The 23,480-nt window shown below is 32.2% G+C and overlaps 1 pseudogene; it reads left to right on the top strand.

Moving 5' to 3' along the window:
• Positions 1–10,896: 10,896 nt before the first annotated feature.
• On the top strand, positions 10,897–21,910 carry LOC131048208 (peroxidase 73-like; annotated as a pseudogene).
• The last annotated feature ends 1,570 nt before the right edge of the window (positions 21,911–23,480 follow it).

The following is a 23,480-nucleotide window of genomic DNA, read 5'->3' as shown; positions in this document are numbered from 1 at the left end:
TTGAACCCATTTTACTGATTGTGCCTAATTAATGCCTAATTATGGTTATCATCATGATCGTTTCCATAATATTGGTGCATTCCCCTAATCAGAATGTTTTTCTTAACTAAAATTGATAGGATTAGTGCTAGGGAATTAAGTTCCCTAGTCCATACAAGTTGGAGGAAAATTTCAAATATGAACGCCATCATTACTAATGGTAGGAATTTTATCTTTGATTTTAGTCTTCTCTAAAAATTAAGTTTGAAAACATGTAATATGCATATAGATACAAATCTCTCTCTCTCATTTCAAAATTTATCCAAGATAAACTATCGATCCTATTAGTAGAAAAAAATCAATTTAGAACATATCTACAATCAAGGAGAAAGGAATTCAAGAATACAACTTTTTGTGGTAGATAGCTAACAACAAAGCATAAATTTTAGCCCGGTATAAATCAAGTAAATGAGACTTCCAACAAGATTCCTATAAACAGTTGTATAAACTTGAAACAAGTTACCTTGGAAAAGACAGAGTTCCAATTTTTTCTCCATTGGAGTAGATATAGGATTACAATCATACATGCCAATTTTCTTTCTAGGATTATCATGACATATTTCATTTAGTAGATAAAAATATGATGCTCATTATACCATATCACCAAGGCCCATAAAATAATGATGTAGCCCCAAATTTATCATGTTAAGGGATGTCTTTAGGTCATTTTTCTATAGTATATATGAGATTGTTTAAAATCCATGTGATCATAAGATTATACATAGACAACACAAGAATGAAAATCTCTATCCCTTCCTTCTTAAGTATAAATTAGGATTGGAGGGGCTATGAGTGAAACCATGATGCAATAAGTAACCATATATATGTTTATGTACTAGTTTTGAGGGGCTTTTTTAAGCCCATAAAGTGACTTAATTAGAAGAAATAACTTCTAAGGATTATGTTTCTGAGGTTGGATCATGTATACTTCTTCAAGATCACCATTGAAGAAAAAACGCTTGACACACTTTTCGTGAATCTTTCATCATTTATGCATGGCCAATGAACAAACAACTCTAATTATTTTGAGATTTGTAGTTGGTGCAAAGGGATTCTTATAATCAACTCCCTCCTATTGAGCATATTTTTTATGCTTTATATTTGTCAATAGATCCATCTACATTGTATATTATTTTGGAATCCTATTTGCATCCTGCATCGTATGGGTTTCTTTCTTGTAGGTAGATTGACAAGCTCTAATGTTCGATTCCTCATCAAATATTCATACTTGACATCCATGGATTTCTTTCATTGTCATTGAATGAGGACCCCTTGAGCTATGTTAAGTTTATTACTATTCACAACTGAACTCTTTAGTACAAGATTCACCTTATTTCTTTCCAAACTTCTTATCCTAATTCTAGAGGAGAGGTTTGGAATTGAATCTAGGTTGTATTCCCTAATTTTGGTTTGGAATTGAATCTAGGTTATATTCCCTAATTATCCAAATTGCTAAAATCAACAAACTATTATTCTTGTAGCTCATCTTCTTTTTTAGTAAAATCCTTCATCTCATAATCTAACTATGAGATAAATCTATGGGAGGTGAATGAATCTTCCTTATGGACCAAGGAGTCAAAATATGATTCATTCCCTACAACATCTCAACTCTCATAAATTTTTTGAGGCTTCAGATCCATGAGATGATAAGATTTATAGTTAATATAAACCACAAAAAGATACACTAAAGTGCCTTGGAGTCAATATTATTCCTTCTATCACCTGAAATATATATATGTGCAATACAAATAAATAATCTAAAATGATGATAGTTTATAACTAATCCATACCTTTTCTAGCATCTTATCCTATAAAAAATTTGTAGGAGATCTATTTAGAATATATATAGCACTCTTGAATACTTCTACCTAAAACTGATCCTTCAAGTTGGTTGTGGAAAGAACATATTGAGCCATCTCCATGATGGTCTATTTCTGACACTCTGCAGTATCATTATATTGAGGTTTATAGGGGGAATTCAAATTTTATTTGATGTCATGACTCTTCAATAATTCTAAAAAAAAAATAGAGGTGAATTCCCCTCATCAACCTAAGTGTAGGAGAATAATAGAATTTTTTATATCACATAAAAATTGATAGTACAACTCCTGAAAGTGTGAAAATCCTTCCCTTTTCCTCAAGAGAAAATACTCTCGTGTCTTTTGAAATGAGTCATCAACTACCAACTAGAAGTATATTCAGTCTTGAAAGGAAGGAATATCCACATAGATTGGTATACACAATCTCAAGATACTCATTAGCATGGAAGGTTCGTTAATCGAACATATCTTGATGTTGTTTACCTACAAGACATCCAAAACATATAGCCAAAGAATAGGAAAGATGAGGAAGGAATGTTACCATCTCCTTGGAACTAAGATGATCGAGGGAGAAAAAATATAGATGATCATATATATAATCTTAGAGAGCAGTGGATTTTACTAAGATGCATAGAGAGCAACTACAAAGGTTGAGATTGCATCAAGTACAAATAATTGATCCTTCATAAAATCTCTAGCAATGATCATACAATATTGTGAGATGAGATAGGATTTGATATCATCCTTCATATATAACTCCTCTCTAAACTTGTAATTCAATAGTTGACTAATAAAAAATAGATTTGTTTTTAAACCTAGAACATATATTACCTTAGTGATAGAATAGATTCTTATCCAAAGAGTGAAAATGATAGTAACAAGTTCTTCTACAATACACTCCTTGTCATCTAATATCAAGATTAGATCACCATGGGTAGAGTAGTCAAAGTATCAAACAACTCTGGATTGATAATCATATATTTTCTAGCACTAGAGTTAATAAACAAAACATCTCTTAAGGGATATAATCTCTTGGAGATAAGAACCACATTATAATTGATGCTAAAATTTATTGTATCTTGTATATTCTCATCATATGCCTCATCCTACTATGCTATAACATGCCCTCTATTCTTTCATCGATGATGATGTCCTATTAACTATCAAGCATCACCACTAAAAGATGTTCCTTTATTACTAGAATTGCCTTGGGTAAGGCTATTGTAACAATAGTGATCAATGTCATGTGTGTTGGTATGCCAGATGTAACACCATCAATTGTTCTTGTAGGTTTCTAATATTGTTCTGTTGTCTTTTGGGAGGTTTTTTTTTTTATACTTTTGAACATGTCATCTCAAAACTTGTGCTTTCTCTTTGAATTCATCTTGTAATGACTACATGGATTCTTCTCTTTGAATAAAATCCACTAGTTCTTCAAGTGATACCATATAGTTAGCGATATTCAGTTTCAAGACAAAAGACCTAAACTAGGGAGGAAGAATTCTCAACATGATCAAGATGAGTAATTTTTACTCCACCTTCTCTCTAATTGACATAATATTATCTCATAGATCTAAGTGACATGCAGCACAGTAAGTCCTTAACTTTATCACTAGCTTTCATATTGAGTGTAAAAAGCGTGTACTAGAGATATAAGATAATACTCTAGTTCTTTGAACCTTATAAATAGTGGAGATGACATCCCAATCTTTCCTTGATATTTTTACATCACCAACATGTGTCTAAACCTTGTTAGAGATTGTCAATGCGATCAACCTCAAGGTTTTTGCATCAACCTTATGAAACTTTTTTCTTTCATCTACATCATTTTGATACTAATGTACATTAGTAAAAATCTCCCATAGATCTTTGAAGTGGAGAATCGAGCATATACTTGTCTTCAATGTGACATAATTAGGTTATTTTAAGAGTTGCGTCTATAAAAGAAGTAACTTGGGAGAAAACATGATAAGACCAAAAAGAAAATGTTTCTCGGAAAGAGTATTATTATCAATGGTATGTTGATGCACATGCCTTATTTAGGAATATACATCCTTCCAAGGAAAAAAAAATATTGGTATGAGCTTGATAGACTCATACAATGAGAACTATATGCTTACTTGGACATTCTTTCTAAATTTTGTTATCAACATCATAGCCTTCTTTGAGATTTACACATATCTTTTTGGATTGGTAGCACATGTCAAAGAAAAAATACTCCAAAATTACTTATTGAATCAACTCATCCAATTATAAGTTTTTTATATTCTAGAGAGAATTTAGTAGGGAATAATAGAAATGAATGATAGATTGGACTACATTTTTTGCTTCACAATTACTAACAACACTATTCGCATCATCTAAAAATTTTTAAATTCACTAGATCTTACAAATTTGCTACTATTTAACCATAATTATCTAATAATCTAGTCAAAGAAAAAAATACAATAATTTACACTAATTAATCAACTTATTTTAAACAAACTTTTTGCAACACTAGTGTTGGCTAATGGTAAACTGAAGGATGTGAATTGCATTGGATGGAAGATCCCATGTAAGATAAAATAAACATAGGAGGCTTAAACAAATCTAAAGTTTTTCAGTATAAATTTAGGCTTTCTTCACACAACAACAACACTAGCTAGCTTCCTATTCATGGTGACCAAATAACATTGCGGATCATTTATTCTTCATATAGTAATCATGCCTTTTGTATTGTTGCATTGAGATTACAACACACTATAATTCTTAAAAAAATATTCTCTCAAAATTTAAACACAAACAATAGAAATGAACGCCATTACACCCTCAAAATATCTAGACATATTTTCCCTACATTTAGATGAGAGAAGAATGCACTTGGTTAAATATATAAATCACTAGTTGTTTCATAACTTCTATTGCCCAATCTATCATAGTACTAAAAATTTATTCATCACTCTAATTAGGAATACAAAACTTCAAAGATCACTACATACTCATAGGAACTCAAGAGAAAGAGAGCACTTTGATACCAAATTAGTGTAGAGGAGGAAATAAAAAAGTCAACATGATGAATATATTAACTATGAAAAAGTATTAATGTAGTGTAGAATATAGTTAACCATTGATAAATAATCAAAACTAAAGATATAATAGAATAGTAAATTATGCTAACAAATTTTCATTTAAATGCAACTCCCTCACATTTCAAACAATAACTTGGATAATTTACCTTTTACTCAAGCATATTTTAGTCAGTTGAGCATAGATGTGTAATCCAATATAAAGAAGCTTTCAATAATTAATCTTGCAAGAACCATCAAGCCAGGATTTTCATATTTGAGGTGATATTTTTTAATTCAACCATTTTCATTATTGTGTTATCCTATGTTGTTCTAAAGAAAATCTCTCTTTTTCATAAAAAAATAACTATTGTGGAGGTTTTAACACCAAGATAAGGTTTGACTTAAGGCAAGCCCATATACAACACAACCCTTCTTCCCAAATTTTTGTCAATGCATGTTTAGATGTTGCAATAGAGAGTGTTACATGTGTATAGTTAAAATAGTGACAAGAATTACTAGGTTTTCAACAAGAAAAAACCCTTAGACTAGGGCATCTAGCAAATGTGTCCAAATATTTTTGGCTAAATTTCAAGGAGACAAACCTACAATACCTCTTGATAGTAAATTTTCTCCTTTTCACTTCCACAAACACCCTTAGACTGGGGCTCTCATCACACTAGTCTAATGTTTTCAGGTTTCGTTTATAGTTACATCTTCATTTATGTGTCCTCTTTTGTAGATCTAGAAAACTATGTTATTTTCTATTCTATAATTTGTTTTTTTTGTTTAAAGTTATCTTTTTTATTTCATTAAACCTAGATCTTGTTAGGAATTGCATGCAGAAAATACCAATTACATGCAGACAAATATTAAACACAGGAATGAAAAACACATAAATAATAACAACGAAGAGATAATATTTAATGTGGTTCACCCAATTTCGAGCTACGTCCACCAAACAAAGAGTCCAATATTATTATCTAGTAAATCAAAACCAATTACAACTGTAGAAATAGATTTGTCATCTTAATCCCAGGTGGATCGACTTCATTTTCATACATTATTCCATCAAATACTATGCATTAAACATTATTATTTATGCATCATTAATTCATTAATATTATAATATATCATCAACAATATTTATATTCTCATTTATTCATTATTAATATTATTATTATCCCATATTCCATTTATTATTTAATAATATTATTAATCTATCATCTATCATTTATATATTTAATAATAATAATATCTATCCATTTTTGACAAATGCATGCATAAGAGTTTACACTTGTTATTTATTCTTTCTCCTTTATCCACTTACACCCACCTTATGCATGTGGGATTAAAACTTTCAAGCCATCTTCTTTATCCCACATTCATCCCATAATCTAGATTCAACCTGAGAATGACTATTTAAGAAGAGCCCCTCTCCCATTTTTGGATCCACGACTTTTGTATTCAAGATCTGGCATATTTTAGTTTGATATTGCTTTCTTGCATATACTTGCTTTCACATTTCTTTGCAATCATTTTAATCTCCATTTTCTCACAGCTTTCATAGAAGTGCATCTCAGAGCAATAGTCATTAAATATGAAATCTTGATAAATTGGAGTGCAATGGAGGTGAATTCCCATTGCATGCATGTGTGTGTATTAGTTTAGACATTTGATTTTTGCATGCATGTTGATTGTAGGTACTTCATTGTTGGGTGGAAAACTTTATCTGGATCTTCTCTCATAAGTTCTCAGACAAATTTATCACCTACAACAACCAGCAATCCCCTTGTAACTCAAAGCCACTACAAAATGCTACAAAATTCTCTACCAAAAACCCTAACCCTTCTAAGCCTTTTAATCAAGACTTCTGCCAGTTACAAAATTAGGTTTACAACATGTCACCCAATAGAAAATAACACCCGATGCCTTTATGAAATCATAAAAGTCTTATTGGCCTTGCGAGGTGGTGCCCCTTAACCCCGCAAGGGGTGCTACTCCCAAAGCCCTGTTGAAAAATATGGGGGGAAACCGCACTGATAGAAGCAGGGCAAATTTAACCTTCAAATCTGATTAGGCTCCATATAACAACATATCTTGCATATTTATTTCATAATATCATATTTATTTCCCCAAAAAATGGGAACATAGATCCAAGTGTTCAACTCTCCTATTCGGACTACAAATATACCTTATTTATTCTCTCTAATGCTATATAATAGAAATTTGAGACCTTAGTTTTCATCCCTAGGCTAGGATCTCATTTCCACCATATTTAAATTTGGTAAACCTGATATTGTATTATTCTTGCATAATATTTAATTTGCATTTTCAAATCTAATTTTCAAATGCTTAATTTGTCCATGCTTGCATAATTTCTGATTTTGATATTTATTTTTGATAAATTTGCATAACTTTTATATTTAAATGTATAATTAGTTCTGAAATTTATTGCTAACATTCTTGTATTTGTAAATTAATCATAATATTTCTATCTCAGATTGCTTAATTAAGAGGTTAATTGAACATAATATTTCTTCTACACATAGTTTAATCAATTGGTTAATTCATTCCATAATTGTTGTCATTTCATATCGCTTAATTAATTGGTTAATTGATTGAATCATTATCAGTTTATATTCTATTTACAATATTATTTTTAGAAGAATCCAAAAAATTGAAAACATAAACTAATTTATGTTCATTTTCTCCTAGTTTTCGTCTAATGATTTCTAGGAAGTAGTTGGTGTTTCTATCCATCTTATACTTGTTTTTAAGCTTAATAATCCATTGTTCCAAATTTGATATCCCTATCAGAAGAATTTATCAACTCGTAGCTTCTTATGGATTAACTAGTAATGATGTTGAGCCTAAGTTGAATGTTGAGTTGTTCCCACTAAGTAACTTATAAGAGAAATCTCCCCTCGGTCTAACACACATATTACCTAATATATCTAAAAACCATTCCCCTCATGATTTTCATGATGGGGATGACCCTTGATTCCAATTATTTAGTGAATAATCAAATATTATTGACAAGGAATTAAAAGGAGTTCAATAATTTATAAGTATAGAACACTTGGCTAGACAGGTTATCCCCTTTATTGATAGTCTAGAGAGATTGATACTACTAGATTCATATTGTGAAGATGTTTTATATAGCATATCTCACATAGTCAATGAAAACACTATGGCCATAGCTAGTAGAATGTAAGTTCTTGAATTTATTGCTCCTTAAAACCAATTTGATACCCAAGTACCCATGTGTACAACAATAGCATTCATTCCTACACACACATCCTCTATTGTGTGAACCAATATGCAAAATGTTAATGTCATTTAGGTTAGTAATGGGCCTAATCTTATCAATAAATATAAATATATTCCACCTTCTGTCACTATCCCTTTTTTTCTCTCAAACTAACCATCAATCATTTCCACCCCTAAAAATCCATAATATTCCATGTACCTACCATAATGTACCTTCCAACCTACTATCAAATTAAAAAATTTAATAAGCTATTTCACCTACTAATTTTTTCATAAACCAATTGTTGAAAAATGTGGCATCATTACAATAACAATTGGCCACCTTAATCCAAATCAAATACCAACCAAATCTTCCATCATATTGCACAAGTATCCCACTTCCATACATCATTCTTAGCATTCCTAACCCACAACACATAAAGGTAGCATGTTTTGAGAAATACAATGGTAAAATATATCTCGATACTCATATGTTGGCATTTATTGCTTTATTCAGCAATTGATATTTGGCTTGGTCTTGTTCTTTGCCTTGTAATTTAATTAACATTATTTTGTAGTTGGCTAATCAATTTTCATGCAACATTTAAAAAAAAATAGTGGGCCACAAGTTACATTAACTAATTTGGTCCATTTCAAACAAGGTTTGAAAGAGAAATTCATTGATTTCATAGGTAAATTTAAAACATTGTATTCACAAATTTCTTATTTTCTTGATAATGTTTATGTTCAAATATTTTTTCCTAGAAATTTACAAATTCATATTAGAGATGAGAATTTATTCATGAAATTGTCATCATTCACATACTTGTGCATAATGTTTTGTGATACTCAATTTTCAATAAGTCGGTATAAAGGATCATCATTTATGAATCTAGTTAACAAATATAAATAGGCTCCTCAAACTTACCAACTGTTTACGAAATGAAAAAAATCATTTAGATAAAACTTATTTCTTCTAATATTGGCAAAACTCAAGTTCCAACTACAACACCTCGCATTCTAGCTCACTTTTCTCCTAGAAAAAATAATCACAACTTTAGACAATTTTTCAAGTCCTTACATTCTATTATGTTTTAATTGTTACACAGATTGATTAAAATCCCCCCATACATCCGGTAGAGACTTTAAAAACTTAATCTCCTTTATTTCATACAAAGACCTTTTGTCAATATCATCGTACTCCTAGACGTGCTCTTGAGAAATTTATTCATCTAAGGCATGACTTGTACAAGATCACATTACATCAAATATCATATAAGTGGATTTTGTGAATGATAAAGGGAATGAATCCATAGCACCTCCTAATCAAAATTAAAATTTTTTACTAGATTTTTTCAATCTCATTCAAAAATGCTTTTAATTATAATTATAATTATATACACAATGATGGACAATACAACCAACATGAACATCTAATAAAAGTGATAGACTTTGTCCTTAATAAGAGAAACCTATGTCAAAGCTTGGACCTAGTATTACCTTTACCCAAAGTGATAATGAAATTCATGCACTTGATGTATGACTATACATAACTACTAGAGTTAATGAAAATTCCACAAGTGGGGTTTTCATTGATCTAGTATGTATGGTCAATTTTGTTATCAAAGAATTTATTTATACATATGAGCTACAAACAATATGATAGATATAAATTCTTGATTAAGATGCATGATAGTTTCACTTGTCCCAACATTATATCTATAGACCTTCAAGTTAAAGTTGGGCATTAAATCTCAGATACTCTATTTACCATTATCCCTACCTCAATCTAATTCCATGTGAATTTGGGTCATCCTTGGCTTACTTTCATTAAATTAGTCCCTTTTATAGTACATAAGTATTTGAAGTTCTCATTTGAATGACATGTGCATACTATATTACATAATGGGTTCTGACCCTTGTCTAGACAGAAAATTTATGCTTGACTACTTTTGGCCACAACAACCTCAACCTATTTGACCTAGAGAAGACTCTTTGATTCTTTCCAACCAATTTTTTTAACCCAATGTAATAGATGTGTTATCCTTAGTTAGTTCCCTAGGATCCACTCAAATTTCTATCCCTAATGATCCTATGATTTCTATTGATACCTAAGAAACTCTTCCTACACCATAGGTAATAAGTGAACCACATCATAGACTAAAAATGCTTCTTCTTCCTATAGTGTCTACTATGTATGCTATGTTTCCACCTCTATCATTCTATAAAGGAAAATGAGGTAAGAACCCAACACAATTTGGACCTCCTCCTAGTATCTCTCAATTTTAAGATATTAATTCTTTACCTCCTATTCCTAGAAAAGGGGAAATAAAAGAACTAATGTTGAGTGATATCCTAACTCTTTTTGTAAAACCTTCAAACTAAAACTAAAAAAGTCAGTGAAAAATAACATTATCAAAGACTTATGCTAAGGCTCAAGAATCTTATAACAAGAAGTGATTTCTCTCTTAATCAGTTGAATGTTGATTTAGCCCCACCTCCTAATCCTTCCTTACTTTTACTCACTCTAAAGATGAGCCCTACCTAGGCCAATGCAAAAAAAATATTAAGTTTTTTATTATAAATGACTCTTCTCCTCCTCCTCCTATTAAATCACTTACTATGATAAATTTAGATGAAATGGTTGAAATTATTGAAAAATGATTCTAAATTATCCTTGACATTTTCTAAAGCATGAATTTTAGCTACACATGATACTTATAGTGATCCTTACTTAGGAAATGGTCCATGTTTGTAACTAGAAATATCTCCATGTAATATACTATTTTGATTGCCATTAGCATCTTTCCCACAGTCTCATTATAATTATGAGAAATATTGAGAAGCAACCGATTGCTAGACTACCTCATTGGTGCAATACCTATTTGTTCTAGTGTATTCTCTATTATGTGATTTGATTCCCCATGATGTGTTGCTTGGTACATGTATTTTCCTTATTAGGTTGTCTATGGATGACTTTGAAGCTCCATTGGCACAAGGATACAAAGAAGCCAATCATATTATGAAGTTATTTTACATGTTGTAATGTTATATCACAAATTCTCTTTTATGTTATCTTTTGGGGAAAATGCAAGGTATTGAGGCCTTTTCAGTCTCTTCCATGTTGACCCAAAAGACCCTTTTTACCTTGTTATGAGTTCTTCCTCCTTTGTACTCATAGTTCCTCTTTATTTAAGGTATATGGTTAGTTCAAAATAAACATAAATCTATGTGATATTGGCATTATGTGTATATTGATCCAAATATGTTGATCCCTTATGTGATCTTGTTTTATATTGGATATCACCTTGGATTGCCTATGTTTGGGGAAATTTAATTTTTTCAACATGCTTGCTTTTTAATGTATAGTACCTAGAAGGAAAATTATCATAGTTGCTATATGCAACTACTTTAAATTGGGGACATACATTCTACGTTCTATTCCACTTTGTGCACACATCACAAGATGGTTGTATATTTTGTTCACACACCATAACATTATTTGTGCTATTGCAACATCCTTTTGGGGTTTCATATCCAAGATTTCCCAATAAATATAGATTTTAGATTGGCCTTGTAATGTTAGTTTGTGAAGCTCACCTAGTGTATCACAACTTGCTAGCCCTTGTGATACCTTCACCTTATGCATGAGCAACCTAGCATAGTATAAATTGCTAGCCTTGTGACTCCTTGTGGAAATGGATCCTAGTAATTATTTAAGGATCTTACTAGTACTAGAGGCCATGCACTATGTCTTTGTAATATGACTCCTTTTTAGAGTTTGAGAATCTTACTAGTTCTAGATGTCGTGACTTTTCTTTTGATATGGCTCCTAGAAACAATATGAGGATCTTACTATTCTAAGACACCATACCTTCTTGTTCTTCATGATCCATGTGTGTTACCAATGATAATCATATTTCTCATAGGCATGTGCAATAAGTTGAGTCCACTTTTTGGCCAAAAAGTGGAAGTGTTTTCCCTACTTTTAATAATTGCTCCCAATTGACCTAAGAATTTGAATCACTTACAGAATGAATCTTGAGAAGACTCAATACTATAAAATGCAGTGCTCAAAGTCTAGTTTTCAAATATATAATTTATTTTAATACCCAAATGAAACAAATTAAGTTTCAATAGGCATTTCTAAAACCTATAGTTTAAAAGTAACTTTTTAAGGACCATACCATGCCCATGTACAACAAGCATAATTTGACCTCAATGAAAGCATTTTTCTTAATCCTTTTGCAAATTTTTTTTTAACACAATCACCTCTGATGATTTTTTTTTTGTAATTTTTTTTGGTTAATTTTTTTTAGGCAAAATTGTTGTTTTGAAAAAGTCTTATGTAAGACACAAATGACTTGAACTATACTTATTATTTTTTTATCTTTTTAAAGTGCATAAAATTGTCTCTAGTTTGATGCAATATTAAAAAAAATTGAAACTTCTAAGAAACAAAAAAGTGATGAAAAAAAATGAGAAACCTTGTTGTTTAAGTTTACGGACCTCTTTCATTAGAATTGTTTTAAAAATTAAAAAACTAATCCACTTTTTAAAAAATACATATTTGGAATCTATATAGTCTCTTTTATAATGGATTTTAATTTATTCAAAAATTATGCAAAAAAGGGTCTTCAAGTATATATCCAAAGTTAATATTTTTTATGAAAACTAACATGTCCTTTGAGTTGGAGATCAAACCAGATCCAAGGCTAAGGGTCATCTCCCTAAGCCTTTTTCCAAAGTGAAATCTAAAGAAAAAATCAATGAGCTAGTATTCAACTTTTTAAAAATGGGATCCCCTTTCATAAATGAGATCCCATTTCCTTTTTGTATTATTTATTTTTTATACTATAAATTACATGAAATGTAACATTTAAGTAAAATTAACATTTCGATAGGTTTTTCGTTTAACTCGGTTTATTTTTTGATGGATTTGGGTTTTGGGTTCTTGTAAAACCTGTTTATCTTAATCAAAAACATTTCAATAGGTTTTTTCCTACATATTGAAATATGATTAGTACTTTAAGTTCTATTTCATGTATATATTGATTAGAGTGGTTCCAAATCTCTATGAATTATAATGTAGGCTCCTATCAACATTTTATTTCTCTCTTTATATTACTCTCTTTATCCAACTCAAGCCTAGACCAATCTCTCTCTATATCTCTCTTCCTCTATCCCTTCTCTACATCTCTCTATCTCACTCCCTCACAAAATCTAGACCTTTCTCTCACATCCTTTACACTCTACACCTTGTCACCTATCTCTCTATACACCTCCCCTCGCTCCCTCCCTACCTCAGTTTCTCTACATATATCTTTCTCTATCCCTCTCTACCTACCTACCTACCTACCTACCTACCTACCTATATTTTTCTACATACATATCTCTTCCACCGTCTCTCTCTTTCTCTTTGACCCTCATCTCTCTCTCTCTCTCTCTCTCTCTCTCTCTCTCTCTCTCTCTCTCTCTCTCTCTCTCTCTCTCTCTCCTTCCATCTCCCACTCTCTATCTATCCATGTCTCTCTAATTATTTCTATCTCTAGTCTCCCTCTTTCTATGCATCTATCTCCCCACTCACTCTCTCTTTATAAAATTAGAGAGGGAGGGAGTAAGAGGTACATAGAGTGAGTGAGACGGGAGATAAAGAGAGTGATTGGAGACATAGATAGATACAAATAAAAGGAGAGGGATATAGAAGTAAGTAGAGAGAGATGGATAGGTAGAGATGGGGAGAGTGGAAGGGGTGGAGAGGTAGAGAGAGAGAAGGTGGGAGGGAGAAGGAGAGAGAGTGGAAGAGAGAAGTATGTAGACAGAGGTAAGTTGGAAAGGAAGGAGAGAAAAGTATGTAGAGAGATATAGAGAGGTATATGTAGAGAAATAGAGGTATGTAGGGAGTGAAGGGAGGTGTGTAGAGAGAGAGGAGATAAAGAGTAGATATTTAAGGATATGAGAGAGAGGTAGAGAGACAAGTCTAGATTTTGGGGGAGAGGGAGAGAGGAGAGAGTGAGATAGAGAGGTAGAGAGGGAATGGAAGGAAGATAAAAGTAAAGAGGGAAGGAGGGAGGGGTGGAGAGGTAGATATGGAGACAAAAGAGGGAGGAGTAGGTAAGGAGAGTGAGAGGAGAGATAAAGAGAGTGTTTGGGGAGATAGATGGATAGAAAGAGAGGGAGAGGGGAGATAGAAGTAGAGAGAGATGGATAGGTAGAGAGGGGGAGATGGAAGGAGGGACGGTTGGAGAGGTAGAGATGGAGATAGAGAGACATAGAGACAGAGGTAGAGAAAATGGGAGTGAGAAAGAGAGAAAGGGTAGAAGAGAGATGTATATAGAGAAACATAGTTTGGTAGGGAGAGAAATGTATAGAGAAGTATATTTAGAGAAATAGAGGAAGGTAGGGAGTGAGGGGAGTTGTGTAGAGAGAGAGGAGAAAGAGAGTAGAGAGCTAAGGATGTGAGAGAAAATTTTATATTTTGGGAGAGAGGAGAGTGTGAGATAGAGAGGTAGAGGGGGCATATAGGTGAGATAAAAGTAGAGGAAGGAGGGAGAGGTAGATAGAGAGAGTGAGATGGGAGATAAAGAAATATATATGGAGATAGATGGATAGAAAGAGAGGGAGAAGGGAGATAGAAATAAGTAGAGAAAGATGGATAGGTAGAAAGTGAGAGAGTGAGAAGGAGAGGAGCTGGAGAGGTAGAGAGAGAGAGAGGATGGTCCAAGGGAGAAAGATAAAGAGCATGAAAGAGAGATATATGTAGAGAAAATAAGTTCATAGCCCGAAAGAGAGGTATTTTGAGAGATAGAAAGGTATATGTATAGAAATAGAGGTAGGTAGAGAGTGAGGGAAGGAGTGTTCAGAGAGGAGACAAAATATAGAGAGTTAAGGATATGAGGGAGAGGTAGAGAGACAGGTCTAGATTTTGGGAGAGAAAGGAGAGATTGGGATAGAGAGGTAGAAAGGTGATAGAGAGAATACAAAAGTAGAGTGGAAAGGAAGGGGGATTGGTGAGAGAGAGAGGGTGAGAGGGAGAAAGAGAGAGAGAGAGAGCGGAAGAGAGATATATGTAGAGAAAGATAAGTTAGTAGGGAGGGAGAGAAGGTATGTAGAGAGAGGTAGAGAGGTACATTTAGAGAAATATAAGTAGGTAGGGAGTGAGGGGAGGTGTGTAGAGAGAGAGGAGGCAACTAGTAGAGAATTAAGGATGAGAAGGAGGTAGAGAGATATAGGTCTTTATTTTGGTAGAGAGAGGAGAGAGTGAGATACAAAGGTAGAGAGGGGATAGAAGGGAGATAAAATTAGAGAGGGAAGGAGGGAGGGGTGGAGAGAGAGAGATTTAGAGAAATATAAGTTGGTAGGGAGGGAGATAAAGGTGTGTAAAGAGGGATACTCAAGTATATGTAGATAAATAGAGGTAGCTAGAAGGTGAGAGGATGTGTGTAGAGAGAGGAAATAAAGAGTAAAGAGTTAAGGATGTGAGAGAGAGGTAAATAGGTATAAATTTTGTGATAGATAAGAGAGAGTGAGATAGAGAGGAGATAGAGGGGAGACAAAAGTAGAGAGGGAAGAAGGGAGGGGTGGAGAGGTAGAGATGGAGAGAGACAAAGATCTTGGGTGGAAGAGAGATGTACTTAGAGAAAGATAAGTTAGTAGGGAGGGTGAGAAAGATATGTAAAGATAGATAGAGAAGTATATGTAGAGAAATAAAGGTAGGTAGGGAGTGAGGAGATGTCTGTATAGAGAGAGGAGATAGAGAGTAGAGAGTTAAGGATGTGAGAGAGAGAGATAGAGAGATAGGTTTAGATTTTGGGAGAGAGAGGAGAGAGTGAGATAGAGAGGTAGAGAGGGGATAAAGAAAGAGTGATATGGAGAGATATATGTGTAGAGTGGGATAAAGTGAGTGAGAAAATGCTATTACGAGCCTGCTGATTACTGGAATTTGCCTTTTTGAAAATTTATAAGATCTTATAAATTCTAGAATTTGTAAATTTTAAGTCCTAGAGATTTGAAATCACTCTCAAACATCATGTCAATATATAAATCCAATTTTAAATTTATGTATAAGAAAGGAAAAAACACATATTGAAATGTGACTTATACTTAAATGTTATATTTCATGTATAAATAAGTCATTTTGAATATTAAAAAAATATTAAATATAAAATAAAAAGGATCTCGTTTTACTTTTGAAATGGGATCTCATTTCAAATTTTAGCTCAGGACCCCAAAGCATAATGGGATCCCATTTCATTCAACACATTTTTTGTGTTTTAGGCTAAGTTCAAAACTTCCACTCTACGTGGACTCAACTTTGTGCATTTACCCTCACTTTGTATTTTACTTTTATCTTGATATTTTAGATTGAAAAGATATTATGTCTTGGAGGCTACCACTTTTCCAAGCTTCGTGTTTTCTTTTCTCTTCAATGCCTTGATGAAAGCATCTTTGCCTTCTCTGAACTTTGGAATACATAAATAATATGCATACGTGTAAACATATATGTAGCACATGTGAGAAGAAGTAGGATAATAATAGAAGAAGATATAAATAAGAAAAAATATATTTAATAAAAAAAAATAGTGTGCATAATAGAGATATAAAAGTATTTTGTATCAAGAGATTGTAGTAGAGATATAAAGGGATATTGTATTTTAATATAATCAACATGTATTGGGTTATATGATTTGATACATGTGTGAATGGTGTATTAATGAATGTTTTACTTTACTTGTGTATATTATATTCAAACAACTAAGCTTTGTACATTTTATAATCCTATTTTTAATCCATCAAATAAAATATAACTATAACAACTATAGTAAATAACACTAATTAAGCACATATTTTGTCAAATATGAAGCTAATAATGTGAGAATTTGAAGGCATTTATAAACATTGATTTATCATCCTCAAGTATTGTTTGGAATCCATAAGTCCTATCTCAATCTAAATTATTAGATGACAAATAAATAGTCAAATTATTTGATTTGGTGCACTTTAAAGAAGAAAAAAATTTGCATACGTCACTTTAAGAGTTTTTTTTATGATGTTTTCATATCTTATAAATATTTCAAGGGGTTGACCTATGAGAGGGATTCCTCCTTATGAGATGATGACAACCTTTTGTAACTATTTTGAATACCACCAATCATCATAAATAAAAAAGGAGACGATAAGACAAAGGTCATCTAATAAAACAGTAAAGAAGAACTACACATTTTGTAAGATTGAAGTTAGATGTAAAAGACAAATCTACGAAATGTGTATGCTTGACATAGAAATACATACTTGACCTCTTACAAACTATAGATTATATGTAATATTTTAAGCATATCTCTAATAAAGAGAGTACATTTTTTTAGCTATAATAACTTAAGGTTCATAATTCTCATCCAAGACATATATTATTTATCAATGAACTAAATGTCTCTATCCAATATATTCACATTAAAAATATTAACATTTAATTTAAAATATACATTAGCATACCAACCTATCTTGATTAATAATCTAACATTTATTTTAATTATAAATTAATACACAAGCCTATTTAGATTATTAATATATATATTTATATATCTAATCATAAACACTTATTTAGTTTACTTAAAAATTTTAAAGAATCCAATTTTCTATTTAGAATAATAAATATAAAATATAAGTACTTCAATCTCCAAATGAATAGAGTTGACTTTTCGGATACGCGTGGAGCACCAACATGTCTCCCTCATATAAAATCTATTAATTATATTTTGTTTAAAGATTCTTGCACATAATTTATACAAAGAAGAACACGTACACGTTTGTATATAGGATATAAATCGATTGCACCAGGCCAATTTATTAATCTAACGAACATAGCAGCTACTTCATATATAAATTGAATTAGCTGGCATTGATTGATTTTTTAATTTTTTAATTTTTCTATTCATATTTCAATGTATTTATGACGCTTCTTCCAATTTTTTAAGCGTTGAATGTTAGCATCTTGATAGGAAGCATGATAGACAATGTGCACACGGTATTTGTGCATGGAATCAGTTGTAGATAGACATTGATTTTGGTTGTGTGGAAAGAGAAAACAATCATAAGTTAGGAGTACTGGTATTGTAGCTTTGTTGTTATCTATTTTTTTATGAAGTCGATCATCTCTTTCGATAGCAATAGCAAAAGAATCAATTCTTATACCTACTAGGGCAGGCATTTCCTCGACCGGGCACAACCTCTGAGTCTTCGGTTTATGCTATCTTTATAAATTAATTTCAACCAACCGAAGAGCATATGACCGACAGAGAGAGGAGATTGGGAAGAGAGAGAGCTTGTGGGTCGTTTCAGCATATGACCGACTGCTACTGATAAGTTGCCTTAGACAGTTGTCTGGAAAGAAGTTTGAGATCCAGTTAGTATGCCCTTAAAGTTTATGGACTTCAATACAATTTCTTTCTTTCTAGGAAAGTTGAGCCTGGGCTTGTTGGTATTGTTGGGGGTGTTCATTTTTAAAGGTTCAGCTCAATCAAGCCTGCTTAGTACTAATTTTTATGCCAATTCCTGTCCCAAGGTTGAGGCTATTGTAAAAATTGTTGTCAGTTTGAAATTTAATCAGACATTTGTTACTGTTCCTGGGACGCTGAGGCTTTTCTTCCATGACTGCTTCGTTGAGGTAAGCACATTTCTTCATCTTCTAGACAATTGTGTGTCCCTGGAAGTTCAAATTTTCAATGATTTAAATTGTTGTAGCTTGTAACAGAGTTGATTTGAGTAAGATAGATATTAAGCAATATATTAAGCTAAGAGAATGTTAGTCAATTCTAAGTGTTTAATACTTTTAAGTTTAAAAGTGTATTCTTAATGTGACCACATAACTTAAGCAACATATTAAACCTAAAAATATCAGTGTAACATTTTTAAGCCTAAAAATGTAAGCTTGCATTGCATTGTATAAATCTGTGCTTGTTTAATGTGACCACTAGTACTATCATCTTGTCCCACGGTATGAATCTCATGGATTTAGTAATGCCGAATACTTTGTTACATTTTTGTGTGTGTCAGGGATGTGACGCCTCTGTGATTATCCAGTCTACTGCGAACAATACGGCGGAGAAAGACTTTCCAGACAACTTGTCCCCGGCTGGGGATGGATTTGATACTGTAATCAAAGCGAAGCAAGCTGTAGAGAACGTATGTCCTAATATCGTGTCATGTGCTGATATCCTAGCCATTGCTACCTGAGATGTTATACGACTGGTGAGTAATGCTCAAAATTATGTCAAAATAGAATCCTAAGGAGTTTTTCATGTTGGATAAATTTGAATTACCTATTAACACACCAATAGAACCATGTACGGTTTGTGTCTATGTAGTCATGGACATGGAATGTGATAACTGGTACATTAACATTCACATAGGATGGATTTTAATGAATTTAGGAAGTGTCACTATATTATATAGAGTTCAACAGAACCTCCTAGCCAAAGACTACCCATGACAGGCTTATGTTTCTGGTCTCTGGCTTTTATGTAACTTCATATACCCTTCTAAGGCCTTGTATGCTTTTGCGTTAATCTAGATCTTGCTTTTCATTATCTGTCACTAGCATGCTTTAGCCAAATTACCTGCTGGATTCAAACATTCTTTCTTGCATAGGCACTTGTCTTAAATTACATTTGATATAGCAATATGCTTAACGTCATATTGATTTCAATTGCTGCTACCATAGAAATTATTAGGACACTATGCTTTACGTTATAAATGCTAGCGTACTTAAAGAATTAAACCTATTTCCTTAAGATGAATCTGATTATTTGCATATTCATTAATTCCTTCAATAGCTGAATGCTTAAAGAACAAAACTACTTTTTTTCTTGTGTTATATCCAGGCTGGAGGCCCAACGTATAGCGTGGAGTTGGGGAGAAGAGATGGACTCATACCTCAAGCATCCAGAGTCAGTGGAAACCTGCCCAAGTCTTCATTCAACCTCGATCAGTTGCTCTCTCTCTTCAACAACAAGAGCTTATCTCTGATAGATCTGATTTCTCTATCTGGTAACATATTATACCAGCTTCTAACAATTGTATTCATATTTAGTTCTATTTCTTACTATCTTGGATCCAGATAGGGGAATCTTGTTGCCAGTAAAGTTTTTATTTGATGTTCCCTATGCAAAATGAACGAAATAATCCTAATTCACTAATTCACATTTAGAGAAACTTCCACATATTTCATTTTGTTAAGATTGCACATCGAGAAACAATTTAAGCGACTTCAAGTCAAAATTTGCATAATCTTAAGTCCTCCTTTTATTAAAATTTTCATAGTTCTTGCCATCTTAGATCTCGGAGTCATTGTTGAAGGGAAATATTAATAAGTAAACATTTACCTCAAATCAATACAATCATTTCCATATTTAATAGGGAGCATAGGTTTTACTCCGTAGTTCAGGGTAAGAATTTGGGGTATTCATTTTGTCAAAGTTATACAGGGTATAATTTCAACATCATCTTTCATGATGCTGAAATGTTACACTTAACAAGATTTAATCTCTAATGAAATCACTTGAAACCATTCAACTTCATTAATAAACTTTCATTTTGATGATCTTGTAACAAATAAATGATACAATCTTAATTTTGTTTGTTCTAAAAATATCTCATTTTATTACTACATCTTGTTTCTAAATTCAACTGGTTAAAATTTGTTTGAAACAACATTTAAGATCAATATTTCCAATCACATTCTATAATACATCAATTCATTTCATTTTATTTAATGACACATCACAAAGCAATTTAACAAACACCAAGACAAAACATATACACTAAAAATTGTCTACCTTCCATCTTCATTATATCCTTAATTTAGTTTCTTAAACATTACCAGCTCTTGTGCAGTCCAATAAACTAGAAAGACAAATTTCAAATCCCTTGTGATTTTCAGTTTGTCCTTTTTTTCTTGAAAGTTAGTCTTGGCTCTATAGAAATTATCCTTTTGTGTCCTAAAAATATCAACCAAAATCAACGAATTTGATAAAGCGTTTATTAGGCTGTAACGAAATTCCACAAACTTCATTAGGTAGTTTCTTTCGTTTCTAAATGTTGACGTAAAATTAAATTTTGCATGCCTCAATCTAATCAGTAGGCCTGGTATGAGGCTCAAAATCAACTCACCCAGAGGCAATAGTCAGATCCATGACTTCTCTACAATCTAAATGAGTTAGGTATACTTCATATCCTATTACAAAAGGGTGCCAAACACAATAGCAAGCGGGGCTATATTATAGATTAAAGAATTATATACATTTAATTTGGTCCAAACATGTTTTACTAATATCATTTTTAATATCATTTTTTTCTTTATTTTCAGCGGCACACACAGTAGGGTTTTCTCACTGCAATCACTTTTCGAGCAGAATTTATAGCACTCCAATTGACCCCACTCTGAATCCTACTTATGCGAGTCAACTACAAGGAATGTGTCCAAAAAATGTGGATCCTACCATTGCTATTAAGATGGACCCTACAACTCCTAATATATTTGACAATGTCTACTACCAAAATCTCCTAAATGGTAAGGGCCTTTTCACTTCTGATGAGGTGTTATCCACAGACGGACGGTCCAAACAAACTGTTCAACTCTATGCAAAGAATGTCTCTGCATTTAATCAAGGCTTCATAAATGCAATCACAGATATGGGTCGGATTGGTGTTAAGGTGGGAAATCAAGGACAAATTAACACTTACTGTATTAATGATTAGATCAGAAATAGAGAAATTACACATTCAACCATAGAACATTCATCACTGCAAAATGATTTAAATAAAAATTACTTTGAATTGTGCAGACAATTGTAGTACTACTGAATAACTGTTAATGACTTGATGTATATGCAACACACAAAATAAAAATTAATTAAACTTTATTTAACAACATTCAAAAGCTATTATCTATATAACTAAATAAAGGAGACTACACTCCATGCAATAGTCTACATGACTCAACACACTTTTACATGGCTCAAAATAAGAACGAATGAAAAGATAAGTTTTATTATTAGTCAAAAACAAAGTAAATTGAATTTCAACTACAATGTAAAAATAGAAAACAAACTAAAGATTATTGCACATACATGTAATGTATTATGCAAAAAAAATCAATAAAATTGAATTACCATTGTCAAGATAATGCATGCATGCATGTATTCAATCTACCCTTGGATGAGCAATAGGGATGAGTCCCGACTAGTTATCCAACTCAATAAAACTAGATGTAGGAAGTGATGTGGTGAATATGTCAGCAACTTGCTTAGATGTCCAAACCTACCATATGCATAACATCTAACATTTCTTCTATTTGAAATTTTTTCATCACACTTTTGCATTCATTTGACTTATGACCATACTTGTTGCATTTAAAACATTGACCAGAGAAAGATGGACCATTATTATTCATCCTATTTTTTCATTGACTAGCCATATGACCAAATTTATTGCAACCAAAACAATTACTATTGAAATTATGAGCATTAGGTTTCCTTACTAGATGCCTTCTTGAATTGTTCTTCTATTGTGCTAATTTGGAGCTTTTACCTTTCTCAAATCCAAGACCTCTTGTGTTAATAGTATTCTTCTAACTTTCAAGCATCTCATCAAGCTTGGCTGAGCTAATCCAAAACTTCTCCTTGTACTCATTTACAAATTCAAGATCATATTTAATAAGAATGATCTATCTTTCACGATCTTCCTCATGTTGGAGTCTTGCAGGTCAATATTCAGTTGTCCATTTTCATTCTCAAGTCTACAACATTCCTCAATTTTGTATTTTAGTAATAAAGAAAGATTTTCTTCATTTTTCTTCCTTTATTCAATCTCCTTTATTAATCTCATCACAATGGCTTCCATCTCATTCTTCTAGACTACATTATCTCTGGCAAGCCTCTCACATTCCTCTATATTTTCCTTCAAGGCTTCTTCATCTATGATTTGGCTTTCTTTCTCCTTGAACTTATCAACAAGTTCCTCTCTGTTTTCTCTTAACTTGTTCAACTAATCTTTCAATTATTCCATGAAGTTCTTAGTATCCCTAAGGTTCACTTTCACTTGTCGGACCTTATATTTTGATTGATCAAGATCTTCAAGTGCAACAAGAACCTATTGTCTAAGACTATCATAATCCATTGAGTTACTTTCTTGGCTCCTCCTCAATCTGTTAGACTTCTTCCAAGGAGTTAGGCTCTGATACCAATTGTTGGAATCAAAGAACACTAAGAGGGGGGCTGAATCAATGTTTGGAAATTTTTAACATTCTCAACTTGATTTTGTAACCATT

Source organism: Cryptomeria japonica, chromosome 7, assembly GCF_030272615.1.
Source record: "Cryptomeria japonica chromosome 7, Sugi_1.0, whole genome shotgun sequence".
Classification (NCBI taxonomy): Eukaryota; Viridiplantae; Streptophyta; class Pinopsida; order Cupressales; family Cupressaceae; genus Cryptomeria; species Cryptomeria japonica.
Note: the sequence above shows the minus strand (reverse complement) of the source record. Positions and strands in the feature narration are given on the sequence as shown.